Raw genomic sequence first — 22,782 nt, forward strand, 5'->3', positions numbered from 1 at the left:
CATAAAAAAGAGTGTCTTTTTCTTTTTCAAATAGCCACAACCATTCAAACAGTCATACATTTTCTCAAAACAGTGTGTCTTTTGTTTGAAGAGTTGTGTCTCATCGATCAATCATTTGACAAATTCAAATCCGAATTTGAATTCGAAGCAGAAGCATAAGTTGAAGTCGAGTCAAGCGAGCGACGACGACGACGATGTGAAACACCTTGTGGTTTTTGCTACACTTGCCATGTGGAGTAAGTGTTCCTTAATATAAACACTTGAAAGTTTCCTTTACCCACCAATGTGGGAGAATTAGTAGACTTTTCCATTTTTGAGTACACTTTCCATTTTGAGTGTTATCTCAATCTTTTCCTCCATTTTCAATTCACACTTTTAATCTTAGACCCAACACACGTGAAGTCCATCTATCCATCCAAAATACTTTTCTATCGGGTATGTAAGTCATAAATTAATCCAAAATCCTTTTCCATTGGTCTACTCGAAACACTTTTTCATCGGACATGCAAGTTAAAATCAATAGAAAATCACCCCAAATAATTTTTCATCGGGAATGAATGTCACTTTCTAATTATTTTTTTCTCAAAATAACTCTTTAATAATGTTATGATATGAATACGAGTAGCATGCATGCTTCACAAGGATAAGAAGTATGCAAACAATTTAATCTGGGAACACAAGGCCAAACTCAACTAAAAATACCGATCCTAAAATATCATCAATTTATCCCAAATTATCTGAATCACACTCATCAAGGGAGGTACAACCAATATCAACCACTATCGAATCGATAGAATCAATAGACTTCTTTTTGTTATGGAATCTAAAAACTAAAAAGAAAAATAAAGAAGGATTGAATCATAGCATTGATTCAAATAGAAGAGTACATCCCTATTTATAAGCAACTAAACAACATAAAATAAGGATAATATGTTATTTTTCTTATAGTAGTAGATCAGATATTTTGCAATTAATGTAAACCCTAGACTTGAAAGGAAGTAAATAATATAAACTATTCTATGACTTTAAATAAAAATAAAGTAAAAATATTCTGCAATTAATGCAGATCATAAATAGAAGGAAGGTAAATTTTAACAATCCCCCTCAAACTCAAGCTTGTGTTTCTAATTTGAGTTTGAACACCTAATTATTTTTTAAAACCATATTTTTTCTTAATTTTATTGTATCAATCCAAAAACATTGGTCTTCCTCATATTCTTCTTCCACTAGTAGTGCTTGTGAATTATCTTAAGTGTCTTTCAACTTGCACCTTTTGTAACATGACCTTTTTGTTTGCAACTTCTACATAATGCATTGATCTCTGCCAACCAAATTTCTAAGAGTATTTTTTTCTTGTAATATTTACAAGGAGGATAATCAAATTTTATTTTTTGGTGGTTGGCATAATAAATACCTTCAACTACTTTTTCTTGCCTGGAAGCTCTTCTTTGTTCTTGTGCTTGAAGATCACCTATCAATTCTGTGAAGAGAGTTCTTTAGACTCTTTCAAAGAAAAAATTTTGGACTCAAATCTCTCGAGAATAGTCATAAAAAAAATTTCAACTATTCTATTGACTTTAAAATCTTCGCCGAGCAACCTGATTCTATTGACAACCAAAGAAGTTCTGTCAGAATACTTAGTAATTTCTCACCCTCTTGAATCGTAAGATAATTGAGATCTCTTTTCAAATTCAAAATTTGATTTTGTTTACCTCATTCACTTTCTTGATACTCATTTTCAAATTTCTCTCAAGCTTCTTTTGTTGTTTCACATGCAAGGATTTAAGAGAAGATTGAATTAACAACTGAATTTTGAATTACAATTTTGGCTCTATATTTATTGAATTTCTATTCTGAGTGAAGTTTTTTTTCAGCAGGAAAAGGATTTTCAGGGACTGGTTGTATAGATTTATCTTTCGTTATTACTTCCCACAAATCATAAACTTCAAGATAAGATTTATCTTAACTGCCCAAATTTGATAGTTTTCACTAGTGAAGGTTTGTGGAACATTGAAAGCGAGAGTATATATTATTCTTCATGATTTACAAAATAAGGTTTAAAATAATACGGGTTAAAATTTGATTTAAAATAACCCTACCACTACAAAAAATCTGATTTTTAGTGGTAACAAAAGTCGCCGCAAAAGAACCAAAAGTCGCCACTAATAATAGCAATTACTTCCATAACTAAAAGCTTTTTGTGATGACATATGTAAATCGCCACAAAATATACATTCTGTGGCGACAAAACTTGCCACAAAAAAGCAAGAAAACACGCCACAAAACAAAGTTTAAAAAATCAATTTTGGGATAGCTGCCACTGTAGATGAGGCTTTACCCGCGACCATTGTCATCACTAATACTCACTTTTTGTGGCGACTATGGGTCGCCACTAATACTTACTTTTTTCACAAAAAAAAAAATATAAATTATATATTATCTGCTTCGTTGTCAATAATACAAATATAGTACTTAAAGGTACAAAGACGATATTAAAATATATTTCTCCACAAGAAAATTATATAATTTTTAATGGGTACCAAATCATTGTGATACACATATGAGAAAGAAAATCACAAAATATCTTCAAACTTCTCATGGCTAACAATTCCCATCATGAAATTACATGTCCCTGAAATAAAAAATAAAGCAAAGTTTCAATTCTAACTTATTAAATCAAAATAGAATAAAAGGACAATGAAACTTACAGAAAGATCTGGCAAAAAGAAAGATCTCAATTCAGCTAACACCACCAAACTTATTCATGCTAGGCATGTCAATTTCTAACACATTTTTTCTTAAGGATTTACTTAAGAATTATCTAAGACACTCATGAGATCATCTACTTAACTTCCACTTTATTTTATCCAACTCTCAAAATTTCAAAAAAATTTGCCAGAGTTTTCTTTATAAATAGGCCTATCGAAAACCTGACAGCTAACCAGAATACATAAAAATACGCTTCACACAATGTTACAATAAATATGTTACTCAACTGATAATACACGAGGCTCCACTTGGCTAAAATAGTCAAATATTACGTACAATCAGTAAAAAATGGATCCATAGAGAACTTTAAAGTCATTGGAATCAATTTTTCTTTTAGTGGAACTAAAAGGATAAAAAATCCTTTTAGTGGAATTACTTTTGTTCAATTTTTAATTACTAACACAAAAATAAAGAAACAAAACCAAAAATATTTCAAAGTATCTGAAATTGTACCTTCAAAGCTTTGAACAAGTTCAAACCTTCACAACTTCAAATGGCTTACCCCATTCTGATTTTCAAACTATAGCCAAGGAATCTAAACATTTTAATTAAAAGAATTTCACTCACCTAATTGTAACCATTTACAATTGTCATTTATATATACTCGATATATAATGTAATACACTAATTATATAAAACAAAGGCAATGTGATGCATAAATGCTTTCGCTATATATACGTACAATTTTTAATAGTTTAGGATATATACGTACCCAAAGTTAGGCAGTAAGAATACAAATAACCCAAAAATATAATGAAAGGAATTTACGTAGAATTGGTAAAAATCCCTACGTCATCTATATATCATCTAAATGATGAAACTACTGATTTTTCACGAACTTTTGATTTATGATAGACTTTTTGACTCAAACGGTTGTAAACCTAAGTTCAATTAGTAATGATTATTTATGATTTCATTCAAAACATGCCAATCTATTCTCTCAAGTGAGCCGTACATACTTTTTAGGTGGAGCAGTTTTCTAATGATCGTAAATTATCCATTTTGATTTGGTTCCATCACTAATTAACCTAGTAGCCAATATCAATTATTTGAGTTGCTTTGATGACTGTAGCTAAAAAATTTTATTGTATATGCACTCTAGAAAAAAATTCCACAAATTCGTTTATATAATTAAGTATTATATGTGATGGTCAAGCCCCTCTCAAAACACATGATCCAATAGGAAGATTATATTGAATTAGACTGAAGTGGATATTTGACTCATTTGATGCTGGAAAGTTAACTTCTGAAACACCATTTTCTTCTTCTTTCATATATAATAATAACAATAATATGCTCAATTAATTCCAAATTAGAATTATTTTAAAATGTCAGAAGTAAGTGTTAGTAATAATTTCTTAAATTAAAAACTAAAAAAAGAGACATAATTTTATAGCTATCAGTTTCTTGAGTCTTGGTTGGGGTTTCCATCACAAAATTATACCCAATAATTTTAATTAAAAATAGATATTGGTCTTAAAATTTTGATACCCATAGGCAAAATTTTAATGTGAAAAGTAAAAGTTATACCCATTGATTTTCGGTGAAGAGAGTTGTCGGGTCTAGGCATGGAGATAGGGGAAAGACGGCGGCTGCCGACGGCATTTTGAAAGGTGCTAGATCCACCTGCTGGCAGCGACGATGGACTGAGAAGTGCTGATGCCATGGCTGGTGCGTCAATGTTGACGATGGAGAAGAGATCGGAGGGAGCGCGATAGCTGGTTTGGAGTGACTGGTGGCTGGTGACGTCGAATGTTATGGCGGCAGGAGAGGAGGATGAAGACGACTTTTTGTGGTTTCGTCGAAGCATCGAAGCAACGGCTCTAATGTAGAGGAAAGATGGAGAGATAAGGCCTTGGGTGTCATTTCACTGGCCAGAGGTGTCTAGCGGTGAAGAGGAGGTGGCGGCGGAGGGTTTTTAGAGAGATAAAGAAGGAGAAAAGAGAGGGAGGAGGATGAATTTGGAGAAAAAATATTTTGAATTAGGGTTTTGTTTATCCTTTAAAAAGAAAGGGAGGCTAATCTGATCTCAGTCATTGGATCATTTCAGATCAACGGCTGAGATTAAAATCATTTAAAAAAGATATCCAGAAATTAATTTGAAATTAAGATGTCATCAATTAGGCTAAAATTGATATTAAATTAGGTAAAATTGGATAGAAATGACTAAAAGAGAAATGACTTTAGACAAAGTGAGTTTAATTTAGGATGCTATTTAAATAATAGTAAATAATAATAAATAATAGTAATAGTCGTATAAAATAAATAATAGATAAATAATAATAATAATAGATAATAATAAATAATAATAATAATAAAATAAATAATACTAAATAATGAAAAACTAGATAATGTATTTGCAAAAATATGAGTATGCACAGTTACCAATAATTTAATAAAATTATGTAAAAAATGTTATATTTGAATTAATAAATTGTAAAAAATGATATAAAAAATTAATAAAATAATTTGTACATTTTAAATCATGAATATGGCACGTTGAAAATTTATTTGATGCAAGAAAAATGTGTAAAAGATACTAAAATTTAAAAGTTAATAATTTTGCTAAAATAGCAGCCTAAAGGTAGTACCGAGAGGTCAAAATTAGGTGTCAACAATTATAACCATTAAAAAGATTTTAATTTACCTATATAAGTGGGCAGAATAACAAAGTAAAAGTATTAGTGGCAACAAAAAAGATGGCCACAACAAATCTCCCTTTAGCAGCGATTAAGTCGCCATAAAAGAGTTTTAATAGCGAAAACTCGTAGGTCGCCACTAACCCAAATTTTATTGGAAAAATTACTACATATTAGTGGCGACCTGCACATAGTCGCCACTAAATATGTCATTATTAGTGGTGACTAAGTCGCCACAAAAGACGTTTAGTAGCGACAATTCCTAGGTCGCCACTAACCCAAATTTTGTTGGAAAAATTACTACATATTTGTGGCGACCTACACATAGTCGCCACTAAATATGTAATTATTAGTGGCAACTTTAATGGTCGCCCCTAAATCTTATACCTTTTGTGGCAACCTTTGTATGTCGCCACAAAAATCCTAACATTTGCGGCAACTGTTTGTGTCGCCACTGAAAGTCGTCACAAAAAACTGTATTTCTTGTAGTGTACGTTAAAAATAAAAGTAGGTCAAAAATAGGTATGAACTAAAAAAATTGTTGAGAGTTTTTCTTAACACTACAATAAATTTGATTATCAGTGATAAATAATTTCGTCGATTATAAATCATATTTCATCAAAAAAACTATGTGACGAAAAAAATTCGTCAATCAATCGTCTTTAAATGCGGGTCCCTAAAAGTTTACAAAGACGATCTAGTGCTTCATCGCTAAAAATTATTATATTACCAACAAAAAACAAGAATCGTCCCCAAATGGGTAGCATTTGTGACAAATCTATTTGTCATAAAAATATAATTTTTTTTTATAGTTGATATAATTTTGTCACTAAAAAGGTTATTAATATCAATAAAATTTCACCATCCCTAATTATTTAGTTCAATGAGTAATGACATCAATTGTCTCTAAAGTTCTATGTATTTCGTAGTTAAATAAACATAATTTGTCACTAAAAACGATCTTTCATAAACAAAAAATATTTCGTCCCTGAATGTATACATCAGTGACAAATTTGCTATTATAAATAATTATCACATAATGATCATGATGGGTGACGATTACATTTGTCATATAATACAACACTAAATGCAGCCAACTAAGATGTTCCGTCATGAAAATAATTGTCTTGGAAAATTTAATTTAGTTGTTGCTAAAAATTAATGCTTTAATGACAAAATCCTTTTGACTAATTACAAATATTTGATGACGCTTAATAATTTCATACGGGTGCTTATTTTTATATTAAAATTGCATAAATTATATTATTATTATTATTATTATTATTATTATTATTAATAATAATAATATAATAATAATAATAACAAAAAATCACCCATGATCTTACAATTAAAAACTAAAATTATATTAAGATAATATCTTATTACGGGCTCCTTAAATAAAAGTAAAATATGCCAACAAGAAACTTTAACTAACATATACAAATATTACTCCTAAACTAAGCTGGATAAGTGAAGGTTTCTTCTCAAATACCAATAACTCAGTGAATCTTGACTTGTAATTAGTCCTGATTCAATTCTCACCCTCTATTCCTGTGGAAGAAAGAAAACAAAAATAAGATTTTATTTAAAGTATATTCAAATACAATAGTAAGTTAACTACAAGTGAGATAACTTTTAAAAATAAAACTTACAAGTAGCTACTATGGCTTGGTAGGAAGTGTATTGTAAGGTTACATCAAAAACATAAATTTATTTAATATGGCAGGGTAAAATTTTGCAACTTTGATAGCTAATGTTTCTTGATGTATTAACTATTAAGGACTAAGATTTTAGTGAATCTGGTAAGACAGTTAAATGTTCATCTGCCACAACCTTTTAATTCAACTTACTGGAGAGAATAAAAACCATCAATACGTGTTACAAAATATGCACTTAACATATAACATGAATAGAAAATACAATCATTTAAATATTATCTAAATGTTGGTTGTTATTTGCTTAGGATAAATTTATCTTTATTTTTCTATGATTCGCTAAATACACTAAATCTCAGGATAGTTAATTTCAAAGTGTATCTGCCTCCAGCTCTTTGCTTACTCCCAAAATGTTCTATCTCCTAAAAGTAATGAAAGTTAATCACATAGCTGGCGAAAAATCAAAAGATATTGGTACCACAAACTAGAGTTACATGTAGGGAAATGCACTTGTGCATTTGCAGATCAAATGTTGAGCCTCAAAGACGTTTCAGTCAGAAAATCATAACAAATCAACAATAACATGCCCAACATAATTTCACAAGTGGATTCTGAGGAAAGTAGGATATACACATACCTTACGTCTACCTTTATTGGGGTAGAGAGGTTGTTTTTGATAGATCCTCAGCTCAAAAGAAAGAAAATAAAGCATGTTTGCAAGAAAAGATGGCAGTGCCCAAGCAAGACACAAAGCACTAAAACAGGAAACCAAGACAAACTAGAAAAGAAAAATAGAACAAAAATAACAGCAGTAAAGTGAAAAGAAAGGAAAAAAAAATAACAACAGCAACGTGGCAAGACGGACACAGCCAAAAAGGCATGTAACAATGGATAAAGTAGAAGATACGATGCAAGTACTAAACAAGAATACTGCTAGTTGGGAGAAAAGTGAAAGAGAAGACTATCCCTGTGTCTTCCACATAGAGGTGCTACACGCTCACTATCTACTAACCTTCTACCTTAATCTTGGATCCTCAGTAAGCTAAGCTGGAGGACATGCAAGCGATAAATTACAATGGAAAGGCATAATCAAATAATTTTTATCATAATATGCATTTTCAGGTACCATTATGATAATGCAATATCACATAAAATTTCTTGATTCACCCCTTCTTAGTAATATCTTAATAGATTTTTCTATGCAAAGAATTGATAAAACAAACAGGAAATGAGACTGGTGCTTTCTCAATTGGAGTTTCAAGTGCAAAATAATCAACATCAAAATAAATACAGAACTTAAAGATACCTTTCAAAATTTCTCAGTCAGTTGAAGTTCCAAATAAGTTAGTACAGTTCAATAATCTAAATCTCAATCAAAATTTTCAGTGATCACAAAATTGTGACAGCCAGCTGTGTATGAAAGTCAATGTTTTTCTGCTATGTTCTTATATTAAAGAAATGAAAAATTTCTCCATATTTTTTGAGATAAAGCACTACACAATATCATTAAGTCCATGAAGCATATCATAAAACAACCAAAAAGTAAATCTCAAACTAGTACTAGTTATGATCACTTATATGAATCCTCAAAAATCACCTAGGTTGATTTTTATCACAAGACTAGCTACATTGGTTGGATTACGAACTAGAAACAGATTGTTCAAATGGGGGTTGTAAATGATCAAACTTATTCACTCTGTAAACATGAACATGAGATTATAACATACTTGTTCTTTGCTTGTGATGTCTCTCCTACCATTTGAAAAAACTTTTTGTCATAAGAGTGAATGATGAAATATATTAGGTTTTTACATATTCCAATAGAAGACCTTATTCTGCAGCAACTTACCATGTGTGGAGAGAAAAGGAGAGAAAGGAATTTTAGTGTTTTCCTAAACAAAAAGCAGACTGCTACCCAAATAATCAAGTAAATCATCTAAGAGATACATACCAAGACTGCTAAGTAGAGACAGATTGCTTCATCGCTGGAGGACAACAATTGCTACCTATGGTTGTTGGCTTTGCGTATACATAAGGTTGTTTTCTTCCTGGTAGAATTGCTTAAGTTGGGTTTTGTGTGATGTCTGTGATGTATTACTTGCACAATTTTCTCTAATAGTAAATGGCTTATATTGGATCATGGATGGTTGACCTATTGAGTGGATTTTTAGCTCATGTACGTGCATATTGGTTGAATTTGAGATTCTCATCCTGGTTTGGTTGTGAGTATTACATACTCATATCTTACATATATTCATGAGACATTGGTACCTTTGTGGAAATACCATTTTTTCTGATATAAATATAACACCTTTAAAAACCCTCTATCGTAGTTCATGAGCCAAAGAGAAGATATGAATATTGAGACTAGAATTGGTTATTACGATTGTATATGAGTTGTGAATCCTCCATGGGTTCTACCTTGGGATTAGTGCTCGGTATGTGTGTACGAAGGTTATGTGATAATCTCGGACATATCACATCATTATTATTATCATTTTCATTGCATTTTATACATTATGCATCTTTTGTATTTTATTTTTGCATTTGACTTGATGTCTATCTATTCTGTATTTCTTTTTTGTACTTATATTTGGTGTATGTGATATATTTAGAATGCTAGTAGAGATGTTGTAGGCTACCATTTGAGACATTTTCTAATTGCAGGTGACGTACCCATAGTGTGTATTTATATACTTTATTCTCTACTTTACTCAGCCGGATTATGAAATTACTAAGTACAAGTAGACCATACTCATCCCTACTGTACCCTTTTGGTACAGATCCAATGAGTGTGTCACACGATAGCTGAGTTCGGGCAGTGATTGACGTATTTTAAGGTAGTGGTCGCTCTGCGATTTTAGAGTCAAACTCTAACCTCATCCTATATAGTTTATGTCATATTGTATATTCAAAGACAAACTTATGTTTTTCTTCAGACTTTTAGTTGTATATTGAGACTTTGAGATGCACTTAGTTTCTTCTTACACTGTGACACCAGGTCTTGACTTCATTCTAGGAGTATTACCTTGAGTTTTATGTTAAAATATTTATTTACATATCAATCTGGGTGATTTGATTACTTGTCAAGGCTGAGCCGCTATAAGTGCCATCATTAATCGAGTTTTTGGATTATGAAAAGTTGGTATCAGAGCATCCAGGTTTATTGGTCTTATTTGTGTAAGAACAGGGTGTCAAGTAGAGTATCAGTCTATACGTAGACGTCCACATCTATCTTTGAGAGGCTATAAGATATCTTTAGGAAACCTTCCTTATTTTGTTACTTATCATGCGGGTTTTTCCATACTCTATTCTAGATTGAATTTTACTCTTTTCTGCACTGATGGTGAGAACTAGATCTACTGAGACTAGGGATGTGGATCTAATACCGGAGAAGAGAGCTTAGACTAGTGGAAGAGGCAGGGGTCATGAATGGGTTTGAGGTAGAGAACGTGCACAAGGATCTGCCTATTCTAGAGGTAGTATTAGTGGGACCTCCTCTGAGCTCGAGGTTGAGCAAGCCAGAGGCGTAGTTCCTACTCAGGTTCTACAAAGTTCTTCTACCCTAGTCTTAAAGGGTTTATTGATTTATTTGATGACTCGTTTAAAGATTATTCTATTGAATGCACATGATATTCCTCCAGATTTGAATGTTGTACCTCTATCTATACCAGTGTCTGCATATGGTATTCCTCCAATTTTGAGTATGATTCCTTCATCGTACTGACATCTACTTATGGTATTCCATAGGCTTAGAGTATTATTTTTTCTTCTATGCTAGTTTTTGAGCATGGTACTCTGAGTCTAAAGGTCCAGCCTTCATCTATGTTTCCTTCTCAGGTAGGATCTCGTCCTTCCAAATTCACTATATCTCTTATTTCTTTGGGTCCTATTATGTCTTCTGAGGATTAGAAGAGGTTTGAAAGATTTACTCATTTAGGTTTACCTAAGTTTGGTGGTGTTATGGGCAAGGGTGTCTATGAGTTCTTAATTGATTTTTGTGAGAAGTTGTATAACCTTGGATTACTTAAGTCGCATGAAGTTGATTACACTGCCTACCAGCTGAGGGATATATCTTGAAATTGATGAAGGTCATTTATTAGTTGCAGACCACTTGATTTGCCAGAGATAGCTTTGGATCGGCTTGTTGAGGCCGTTTTGGACATGTTTATGGCTTTTAATTTGAGGGATTACATAAGAGAAAAGTATAATCACCATCAGCAGGGCTCCATGACTGTTGTCGAGTATGAGTCATACTTTAATGCCTTATCTGGATATTTTATTACCTATATTGCCATTGAGTTTAAGAATATTCAAAAGTTCATGAAGGTATTGGATGTTTCTCTTCAGTTAGATACCTCCCATATGGTAATGTTAGGGGCATTATTTCAGAGTATTGTGAGTCTATTCTTCGAGAGTCTTAGGGAGATACCAAGAGGGTGAGCCATCAGGGTGAGTTCTATGGTCACACTCTTTGAGGCAGAGATTTTAGATATTTTGGTGAGTATTATGGAAGAGTTCATGTAGTGAGTCTTCTAGTTCAACAACTTTGAATAGTCGGGGCATCGATCCAGGGTAGTCATTCTAGCTTAGTCGTACCTCCCCCTATTGAGTCAGGCTGTAGAGTTTGCTATGTGTGTAATAAGTTTGACCATTTGTCCAAGGACTATCCCCATAGTATTTTTATACCTAATCCTATATGGATAGTGAGAGGTGACTGTTAAAGAGATAGAGGTACTATTAGAGCTGCGCGAGGTAGAGTTAGTAGTATCCGTAGTGGTGGTCGCGGGGCTACTCAGTTTGGTAGTAGATGTGGACAGTGCTATGCTATACCCAACAAACTTGAGGTTGAGACTTCTAACATATTTATCATAGGTATTTTGCCCATTTGTTTTAGATATACATCTATGTTATTTGATCCAGGGATGACTTTCTCTTATGTGTGTATATTTTGCTTCGATTTTAAATTTTATTAGTGATCCTCTTTCCATGCCTATCCATGTATCTACCCCTATAGGAGACTCTTTAATGGTGGATCGGGTACACCAATCTTGTGTTGTAACTTTCATGGGTTGTGAGACTTGGGTAGATCCGATTATCCTAGATATGGTAGATTTTGATGTCTTCTTGGGTGTGGATTGGTTAACTCCCTATCATGTTGTTCTAGACTATTGTGCTAATACCGTGACTTTATCTTTGCCGGGTATGCCAATGATAGCTTGAAAGGGTACGATTCATTTGAGTCCCAAGAGAGTTATATTTTTTTTCAGGCTCATTGCTTGGTTGAGAATGGATGTTTGTCATACTTGGCCTATATTCTTAATATTAGTGTTGCTACCTCTATTGGATTCTAATTATTTGTGATTTCATGGATGTCTTTCTTACAGATTTCCTGGTATGCCTCTGAATGATATTGACTACGCTATTAATGTTGTGCTAGACACTAAAACCATATCTATTCCTTCTTATAGGATGATCCCAGTAGAGTTGAAAGAGTTAAAGAATTAATTGTAGATGTTGTTGGATAAGGTCCAGCCTAGTGTATTACCTTGGGGTATGCCTGTCTTATTTTTGAAGAAAATGGATGGGTTTATATGTATGTGTATTGATTATTAGCAGTTGAATGAGGTAAAGGTTAAGAATAAGTATCCTCTTCCTCGTATGGATAATTTATTTGATTATTTTCGGAGAGCTCTGGAGTTTTTAAGGATTGATTTGAGGTTCGAATTTCACTAGTTGAGGAAAGACCTCCGGATGTTCCAAAGACAACTTTTAGAAATCGGTATATCATTATGAGTTCTTGGTTATATCCTTTGGGTTAAACAATGCCCAGTTGTGTTCATGGAGTTGATGAACCAGGTGTTTCAACTGAGTCTTGACTCTTTTGTCATTGTATTTATAGATGATATCTTGTTTTATTCCAAGAGTGAGGTTAATTATGAGAAGCATTTATGGATTGTACTTTAGAAATAGAGGGATGAGATATTGTATGCTAAGTTCTCCAAGTGTGAGTTTTGGTTAGAATCTATTTCTTTCTTATGTCATATGGTGACCAAGGATGGTATTATGGTCGATTCGACTAAGATTCCAGCAGTTCGTGATAGGGATAGGCCTAATTTTTCTATCATGATTCAGAGTTTTATTGGTTTAGCAGGCTACTAATGGCACTTTTTTAAGGGTTTTTCATCTATTGCAGCTCCATTAACCAAGTTGACTCAAAAAAAGATTTCCTATTTGTGGTCCGATGATTGTGAGGAGAGCTTTCAAAAGCTCAAGGACTTATTGACATTAGCTCCTATCTTGACTATACCCAAGGAGGGCGTGGGCTTTACCATTTTCTATGATGCATCTAGTGTTAGCTAGGTGGCGTGTTGATGAAAGAGGGTAAGGAGATTACATATGCTTCTCATCAGTTAAAGCTCCATGAGAAGAATTACCCTATCCATGAGTTAGAGTTGTGCACAATTGTTTTTGCTTTGAAGTTGTTGAGGCACTACTTGTATTAAGTCCATTGTGAGATCATCTCGAATCACCATAGCCCTTAGCATTTTTTTAATCTGTGAGATCTTAATATGAGGCAGCATTGTTGGTTTGAGTTTCTTAAAGATTATAACCATACCATTTTTTATAATTTGGACAAAGCTAATGTGGTTGCAGATACCTTAAGCCGAAAGTCGACTAGTGTTGGTAGATTGACACATCTTATGACCTAGGAGAGGCCTTTGTCCTTAGAGGTTCATACTTTGTCTAGAAAGATAGTTAGGCTTGATATTTGGATACCTGGATGTGTGTTGTCATTTATGGAGGTTAGATTTTCTTAGATGTAGCTAATTCAGGCTCATCAATTGATGATGTCGAGGTGAGAGTGATTCAGTATACGGTGTTGAGTGATGAGGATAAGGAAGACTCATTTGACTCTGATGGTGTCTTGAAGATTGAAGGTTGATTTTCTATTCTGAGAGTGGGTGAATGGGTATGATTGATTTTTGAAGAGGTGATTGATTTTTGAAGAGGCCTATCGCTCTAAGTATTCCATTTACCCAAAAGTGACTAAGATGTATCGTAATTTAAGGCAGCACTTCTAGTGGGGTGGTATGAGGAAGGATATAGTAGATTTTGTAGGTCATTGCCTATATTACCAGCAGGTGAAGGCTGAGCAATTGAGGCCTGGTGGTTTGCTTTAGAGGTTACCCATTCTCAAGCGAAAATAGGAATTATAACTATGGATTTGGTGATTGGGTTGCCTCGTACTTCTCATAGTTTTGACAATGTTTGGGCCATCGAGGATAGATTGACTAAATCTTCACATTTCATCCCTCTTCATGTTTTTTTAGTGCTAAGAGGTTGGCCCATATCTATGTTTATGAGATAGTTCGTCTCCATGGTGTACCAATGTGTATTATCCCAGATAGGGGTCAACATTTACTTTTCACTTCTGGAAGTCATTTTAAGAGGAGTTGGGTACCCGGGTTGATCTTAGCATAACTATTCGCCCCAGATTGATGGTCATTCAGAGCGAACTAGTCAGGTTTTGGAGGACACGCTCTGTGCTTGTGTTATGGATATTGGAGGCCAGTAGGAGCAGTATTTAGCCTTGGCAGAGTTTGCGTATAATAATAACTACTATTTTATTATCGAGATGGCACCCTTCGAGGCCTTGTATGGTAGGCATTGTCCTCTCCAATTAGTTGGTTTGAGGTTTGTAAAATTAGATCTCGAGGTACAGACTTGTTTTATGAGTCTTATGATAGATTTAGGGTCATTCAGTATAGACTTCAAGTGGCTCAGAGTAAGCCGAAATGTTATTCAAATTATAGGCTTCGTGCCTTGACACATAGAGCGAGTGATCGAGTCTTTCTTTGTCTTTCACCCATGAAGGGTGTGATGAAGTTTGGGAAGAGGGAAAAGCTTAGCCCCAGGTATATTGAGCCATTTGAGATTCTTTGGACTATTAGAGATATAGCTTATGAGTTAGCATTTCCCCTAAATTTATCATTTGTTCATTCAGTTTTTCATATATCCATGTTGTGGCATTATATTTTGAATAAGTCTCATGTCATTCATTGGGACACTGTGCAGTTAGATGAGGGATTGTCCTTTGTTGAAGAGCTAGCCTCCATCCTAGTCAGGGATGTTAGATAGTTGCATTCTATAGATATTTCGATGGTTAAGGTCCAGTAGAGGCATCGACCCATAGACGAGTCTACTTGGGAAGTTGATGTGCTATGAACTTATAGCACTTTAGATGCTTAAAATAATGAAAATATGCAAGTTTCTTAGCCTGTTTTGTAAGATGTGATGTGTTTTGGGTATGCTTTGCAGGAAATCAAGTTTTGAATGCTAAAATAAAGAAAATGATGAAAATTGAAGTTTTTAGCTACTTACTGAGGTAATTCTAGGTGTAACTTCCACTTATCAGCATTCGTGACCAAAGTAGGTGTCAGAACTTAAAGTCCAGAGGCTCAGATGTAGGAAAAAAACACCAGCACTTACTCTAGGCCCCTATGATCCGTAGGTGCAACCTATAGTCCATAGGTGTTAGAAGTAAGTGCCAGAACTGAAAGTCCAGAGAGTTTTAGGAGTAATGCAGACGTCTGGGTCACTTACCAAGGACCACTTACGGTTCTTAGGTGGTACCTACAGTCCGTAGGTGGCCACCAACCTCAATTTTTCTTTTTGGTTTGGGTTTTAATTTTAAGGGTTTCCCTGTATCCTATATATGCCCTTTTGCCGTTTTGTAGTTAGTTTACGCACTCTTAACACTTACAAATATATTTGATTCTAGGATTTGAATTTGATGTTTGGATTACTTTGTTTTTGATTTTCGTTGATAATTCAGTTTCAAACTTTGGGTTTTATTTAATTGTTATTGTGATATTGTGTGATTGTTTTCAATTATGAATTCCTTCATCGTTTCACAAGCATGAGTGGATAAAGCCCTTAGCTGTGGGAACCCTAGCATATTTTTAAAGTAGGGGAAGTGCTAAGTTGTTCTGAACCAGCATTCTTGCGTGTATTGAATTATCTTCAGTTTAATAGACATCTTAGAGGTTGCAAACATTAGGATCCTGCCTAGAATATCACTACTTATTCCACAAGAGGTGTAAAGACTAGGAAAATATAATTACAATAGTAATTTGAAGATTAACTGTCGATCTTGGCCAATCAGTATCATCTCTGTAAGATGGTTATCTATCATCTAATAACTTAAGACTTAAAAGGTAATAGTTAACTGGGATTAATTTAAGCTCTGTTACTTGTTTGGGATTACAACTATAACCCCCTATTTACTTTTAGTTTTGCTCGATAATTCCAGAAAATTAGAGATATACTTCAACATCTTCCCTATGGGTTCGACCCCAACCTAGTTAGGTTACTTAACCTCCCCCTACTCCAGGTAATCCATAGAACAATGCTGGATAACTAGTAGGATAGGGTTGGTATTATTTTCTTGATGGGTACTCGAGTTACAATTAGATATCTATTGCTCTCGAGGACCAAGAAAAGGCGATTTTCACTTGCCTCTATAGGACTTTTGCGTTCAAGAGGATACCATTCGGATTGTTGTAACACCCCATATTTTTTGGGCTAGACTTTTAAGTGACGTTCTTACGTGTGTAAATTATAATCCCATGATTTACTTTTGAATTCATGTGTCATGATATTGATCCTAGTGTGTGAAGTGCTTTTGAAGTGAAAAATTTTCATAGGAATCACCTAGAACAAAGTTGAGCTAAGAGCCTTTGGTTCATCCAAAGTTTTGTATTTGATTCTACAAGGGTCTACTTTGAACATGTATAACTTTTGATACACATGGAATTTTTCATCTCAAGACCCACCAAATTATAGATAATTGAGTTAGCTTTCCAATGATACCACTTTTGTCTTAATCCGACACCCGAGTGAAAAGTTATAGCTTTTTCTGTTAGAGGTAATAAGGGGTCGCGATAGCCCCGCGTCGTGAGGGCTGCTTAACCCAACTAGGGGTCGCAACGCAATGGTGATTTCCATGGGAAAAAGAGGCCATAGGTAAGTTTATTTCATTCCACTTAACCCCAGCCATCCAAACACGAATTAATACACCCAAAAGGGCATTATTTGGCCACTTTTCATCATCAAAACCTCACGTAAACCGTCTCCTTCCCCCAAGAACAAGATTCAAGCCCTTCTTCAAGAAAACCCTAACCTCCTCTCAAGAACACCAAAAAATCCATTACTCCTTCTTCAATAAAGTCAATGATCTAAGTTTCAAAGTCCAAGAACTTCAAGAAGAAGCCTTTAAGAACGTCTTTAAGAGTTCAAAGTCAAATTTCTACATCAATTAGGTCTAATAAGGTATGTAGAGTTATGAACAAGGATACTCCTTTCATCCTTATGCCCAAAACTTGATCTTTATTTAAGATTTCATATTTTCAAATTAGGGTTCATACTCAATTATCATTATTTGAAAATTATGATGTTATAAGTGATTTAAATGTTGAATTGCATGTCTATTTTCACATCGTTATGCGTGTGATATGATTTTTCAGATATCGAATTGAGTTTTAAGCATGATATTGTGATTCTTGATTTCATTATCTTAATATTGTTGAAGTATTTGAAGAAGTATATTGAGCATGACGTTTTGCCATGAATTTGCATGAGTTTAAACATGGGTTTTAAGCCCTAAGTATAAGTATTGATATTTCAAGAAGATTATGATTTTAAGCCTCTTTTATAAGTTGTTTGCCAAGATTTAAGAAAGAAATTGATCTTTTGATCCTAAGCTAAGATAAGGAATCCACATTGTTAATATAGTTTAAGATTTCAAGAAAGCGAAACATAATTGGTTTTCATTACAAACCCTTGTGCTATTTTAATGTGAATTTCCTAAAGTTTTGAGAAAAAGAATGGGAGTAGTATTTAGCACCGAGTTGGGTATGTTTTCAAGGTCTCATTCCCTAAAACTACGTACCACCATAGGATTAAGATTAAGTTCCCATAGTGGGCTAAGCCAGTGATCACTTAAAGTTATACTTCTTATCAAGAGTATGACACCTCTCCCAACGTGAGGTTTTCCCTTTAGGGGAACATGAGATTGGACAACATGATAGCTCACATGGTATATGTCGGTTGGAAGAACCTGCCAAAGTCCCTAAATCCTAAAACAAAGTGTCAGAACAGTTTTTAGAAAACTAAGTGTAAAGGCTTACAAATTTACTCAGTTATTGTCTTACCTAAGACTTCAGTTATCAGATTTCGGCTTTAAGTATTAAGATTGATAAAGGTGAGCCCTTTTCACTTAGCTTGCATGATTTGAAGAACAAAATCAGAGTACAGTTTTATTAGAACTAAGTATGGTGGCTCACAAGAATTTGTTTTATGCTTTATTACTCATGACTTATGATTTGTCAGTTTTGATTATTCAAGCAAAGGTAAGTCACTCACATTTAGCATGTAGTTTACAAAGTTTATTTGAAATATTGCATTATTATTTTACTTATGCATTCACCCCCATATGCTCAGTACATTCCAAAAGTACTGTTCCAGATATACACTTATATGCTACATTATTTAATAATATAAGTACAAGATATACTATTTAGATATTTTTGCAGTTTCCAGTGGTGATAAGTCCTTTTGATTTAAGGGCTCGGTTCAGTCAAAGTTTACTTAGGGATGATCGGAGGTCATATTTCGACTACTTATAGTCAATACTAGTAGAGGCTTCATAGACAATCAGTAGAGTTAATGTATTTAATTCCAGTTTTGTTTGTATTAGTAGAGTTGTAATTGTTTCAATAGTTTATTTTTTATGATATTTAGCTAAAGATTTATCTTCCGCTTATTCTTTTTGAATTAAGTATTTCATTCAGTTGTTCACGAGTTATGCCATTAGCAAAAGTTAGCTTGGGATCACTTGTGGTCCTAAGAACTATGTGACGACTAGGTGGTAGTCTCGGGTCATTACAAACTTAGTATCAGAGCCAGGTTTCAAGTGTCCTAGTTCAGTGAAATCGTGTCTAGTAGCTGTGAAACCATGTCTAGAAGAGTCTTACGGAACAGTACAACGACGTCCATACTTTTCTTTGAGAAACTATTGGACATTTAAGAAATATTTCTCTTCCTTCATACTCTAGATCATGCAGTAAAGTTATTTTTTAGAAACTTCTATCGATTCATGTGTTACTCTGTAATTCTTCTTCTATGACTTATCCTTGAGATGACACAACTAGTAAGTTCCAATTCCTTCCAAGATAACGCTTTCAGACTTACTATCAATAATTTTAGAAGTCATACTAGAGGCTTGAGAGAAGATCGCTAGTGTGTTGGATGTTCCTCAAGTTGAAAGTTATGTCCTCATCCTTATGAGTTGTTTAATTAAGATAGAATATTATATGTATTCAGATTCCTAACTTACCATTCAATCCAGATAGTGCTTATGAAAGGAGATAGTATGAACCTAGATTGTTAAATAGAGTTTGCATTCAAGGGATGTTGCAACCTAGAGTGTTATGATTTATAAGTAGTAGAACCTTCTTATAGTTGGAAGTATGGGTTTAGAAGTGTAGTGACAAGAAAGGTAAGAATGGCGATTGATTAGAAGTATATAGATAAACTTATGCATGTTATCGAGTTTGTGTTAAGGTGGTATATCCTTGTATGTTATTTTAAAGGTAATGAACGTGGAACAGGTTCCTTGGAGAAAGGTAGATAAGGAGTTATTAGTTAAGGTGAATTGTTGTTTTCTTGAAGCAGGAAAGGAGTTATTGATGATATTATTACGTTAGAAAAGTATAGGATATTCATGAAGAATTTAGTGGTTGAGTATTGTTAATTTAGACTTCCCTTAAGGTTGCAAAAAGGAGTTTAGTTGAAGCTTATAGAGCTATGAAAGAAATTTGGGTATATATATGGGTAAATAGTAGTGATGTGTAAAGGGAGGATGTGCTAATGGATTATAATATGATAAGCCATTCGATTGTGATAAATTATTATTATTATAAGGTTCTAGTAGAAGAGTGTTTCTTGATGTCTTATTTTATAGCTTTCAAGTGGAAATAGTATGTGAGGTTGGGTTGTTAATCATGTCTAGCATTAGACACTAAGTTTGAATAGTGGACGATCATCAAAGTGGAATAATGATTGCTTGGTTAGTGATACTAGTTATATAGGAGTGATCTAATTGGCTTGAATAGTATATGTAAGAGTTTAAGTTCATTTATTCATAATTTAGTATGATGTAAAGGTGTGCCCAAGGTGATATGGGGTTGAATTATTTTTCTAGGGTTACTAAGTGTTGTGTGTGGTTAGTAGTACCCTAGAGTTGCTAAGTGGAAGAAGGCTAGTTATATAGTACATGGTGTTCTTAATAGCTAAGTTGAGGAGTTATGAATAGGTGGTATTGAGTCTTTTAAGTATGATTTTGATTCTTATGGCTTGGGAAGAATATAAGTATAGTAGTGTTGTAGGATATGATTATGTGTTAAGTAAGGTAGGTATGTTTGTTGAGTTAATAGAGCGTAAGTCTATGATGATGATTATTGAAGCTAGAAAGTTAAGGATGGTATGTGAAAGGATTGTCCAAGAATGAAGTCAATAAGTTAAAAATATAGTTTGTTCTTATGAGTTTAACATTTATGTATAGACATTAGAATGATTAAATTATGGCTTAGTATTGAGGATATAGAGTAGACCCATAAGCTTAGAATGTCAGCTTTGATCTAAGGGGGAGATGGTAGAGTAAAGAACCAATTCAAGTTTTGATAATTAGATTGTGATACATGTCAATAAGAGTTTTAATGAGATAGTGATCCCTTCATACTCTAGAGTATTCCTTGGATTTCAGTCGTTATCACACAAAATCCATATCTTGCATGAGAGATCCGTGCCAAAGTCATATTCTTATACACTTCATGCATATTCAAGTTCATTCTAGCTTATCGTAAGTAAGTAACAGCTTCACTCTGTTATTTGAGTCATCCCTCATAAATCTATGAACTCCAGTCTTATCTTGAATAGATAAGTATGAACTCATGTTCCAGAGTATGATCAGTTCTCAAACCTCATGATACTAGTGAAATTCACATTATATCATATATGTCTTCAGTTTAGATCTCTTTAATAAATCTATGCCTTAGACATTCTATTCCCCAGGCCTTAGTTAAGTGTCAAAGTTATGTATAGTATTTTTTCATGCTTCAGGTCATTATGCGTTATCTCTTCAGTGACCTCTTCTTATGTTAAGATACTGGTGATGATAATGGATGATCAATGGTTTAGATGATAGAGAGTTGGTGACCCTCATTAATAAAGGTTATTTACGTTTTTTCTATCTAAGGCTTAAGGATGAAGGAATATCGAAGTAAATCTTTGGTATTTGTCATAATTAGTTGAGGATTCTTGTCTTGTCTTCTTAACAATAGTCTAAGAAAGTTGTTATTGGTAGAGGTTTAGAGAATATGAGAAGTATGCCTTTATGGGTGTAATACTCCATACATTTCATAGCTTGAAAAGTTTCCCAAGAATGTTAGAAACTTTCTTTGAAAGATGAATCTACTGTTGTACCCGTGGTATTTGCAGGATTTTTACTTTTATTCATGTGGGGAATGGAATAAGCTTTCCATCGATACCAAATTCGCCCAAATCCGACACCTGGGTGAAGAGTTAGAGCTTTTTTAGTGAGACAGTCTATCACCTGAGCCTTAAGCGCGTCGCGAAGATAGCTCAAACGGTAATTGTCAATTTCTAGTATTGCTCCACGATAGTGGAGCTTCACACCAAACTTCTAGGTCACAGACAAGGTGGCAACATGATAGCTCCGCGTCGCACCACCGTACAATTTCGCATTTGTCACTTTTCAGTGACTTGGCACGATAGTGGCGCGTTGCGCCAAGGATAAAAATTGGGACGCATCCAGGGTTAAAAGGATCAATTTTCCACCCCTATATATATCCAATAATACATGATTTAGTCATTATTCACCTAAAATATACTAGTTTCTCTCAAGTTTCTCTCAAGAACAAGCTAGGGTTTCTAATGGGGATTCAAATTCAAGAAGGTTTCACCGTGAATCCTCAAGAAATCACATCCCAGGTATGCATAGTGTTCATTCATGGACTCCTTTCGTCCATGAAGTCCAAGAATCTCTTTACAAATTCAAGTGTATGGATTTTTGTATGAATTCCATGTTGGGTTTGTGTTGCTCAGGTTGATAATGACCAATTGAGTTTTAATCCATGTTTGGTGATAAATTTCATGTGAAATTGACTAGTAAAGATGTAGATTCATGTAAACCTAGGATTAAAACCCTTGGATGATGAAATTAGCTATGAATCATGATGTTTGATTGTTGTATAATGTTGTCTACATATATTATGCCTACCATGTGTTTGATTAAATGCCTATACGAAGGAAAAGTGCCCAACTAGCATGATATTATGAAATCCCCATGTTTGTACAAGTTTATGCATATAACATGTTTGATGAAGTGCTTTAATATATGAATTATGAATTGTGTTGTTGGTTATGTGTTCACGTAAGTCATGCTATGTCAGTTTTTTTCATCGAGTCCCAAGGGTACTTGTACCCGACAATTTAGTTGTGTGCCTAGAGCCATGTCATGTTTTTAAGATACTCTCAGTCAAGCTATGATCCATAGAAATCAGTCAGTCATGTGACTTAGGAAACCCCAGAAATCTCAAAAATCTTAGTAATCTCAGTAGTTCAGTAATCTCAGT

This window comes from Capsicum annuum, chromosome 10 (genome assembly GCF_002878395.1).
Source record: "Capsicum annuum cultivar UCD-10X-F1 chromosome 10, UCD10Xv1.1, whole genome shotgun sequence".
Taxonomy (NCBI): domain Eukaryota; kingdom Viridiplantae; phylum Streptophyta; class Magnoliopsida; order Solanales; family Solanaceae; genus Capsicum; species Capsicum annuum.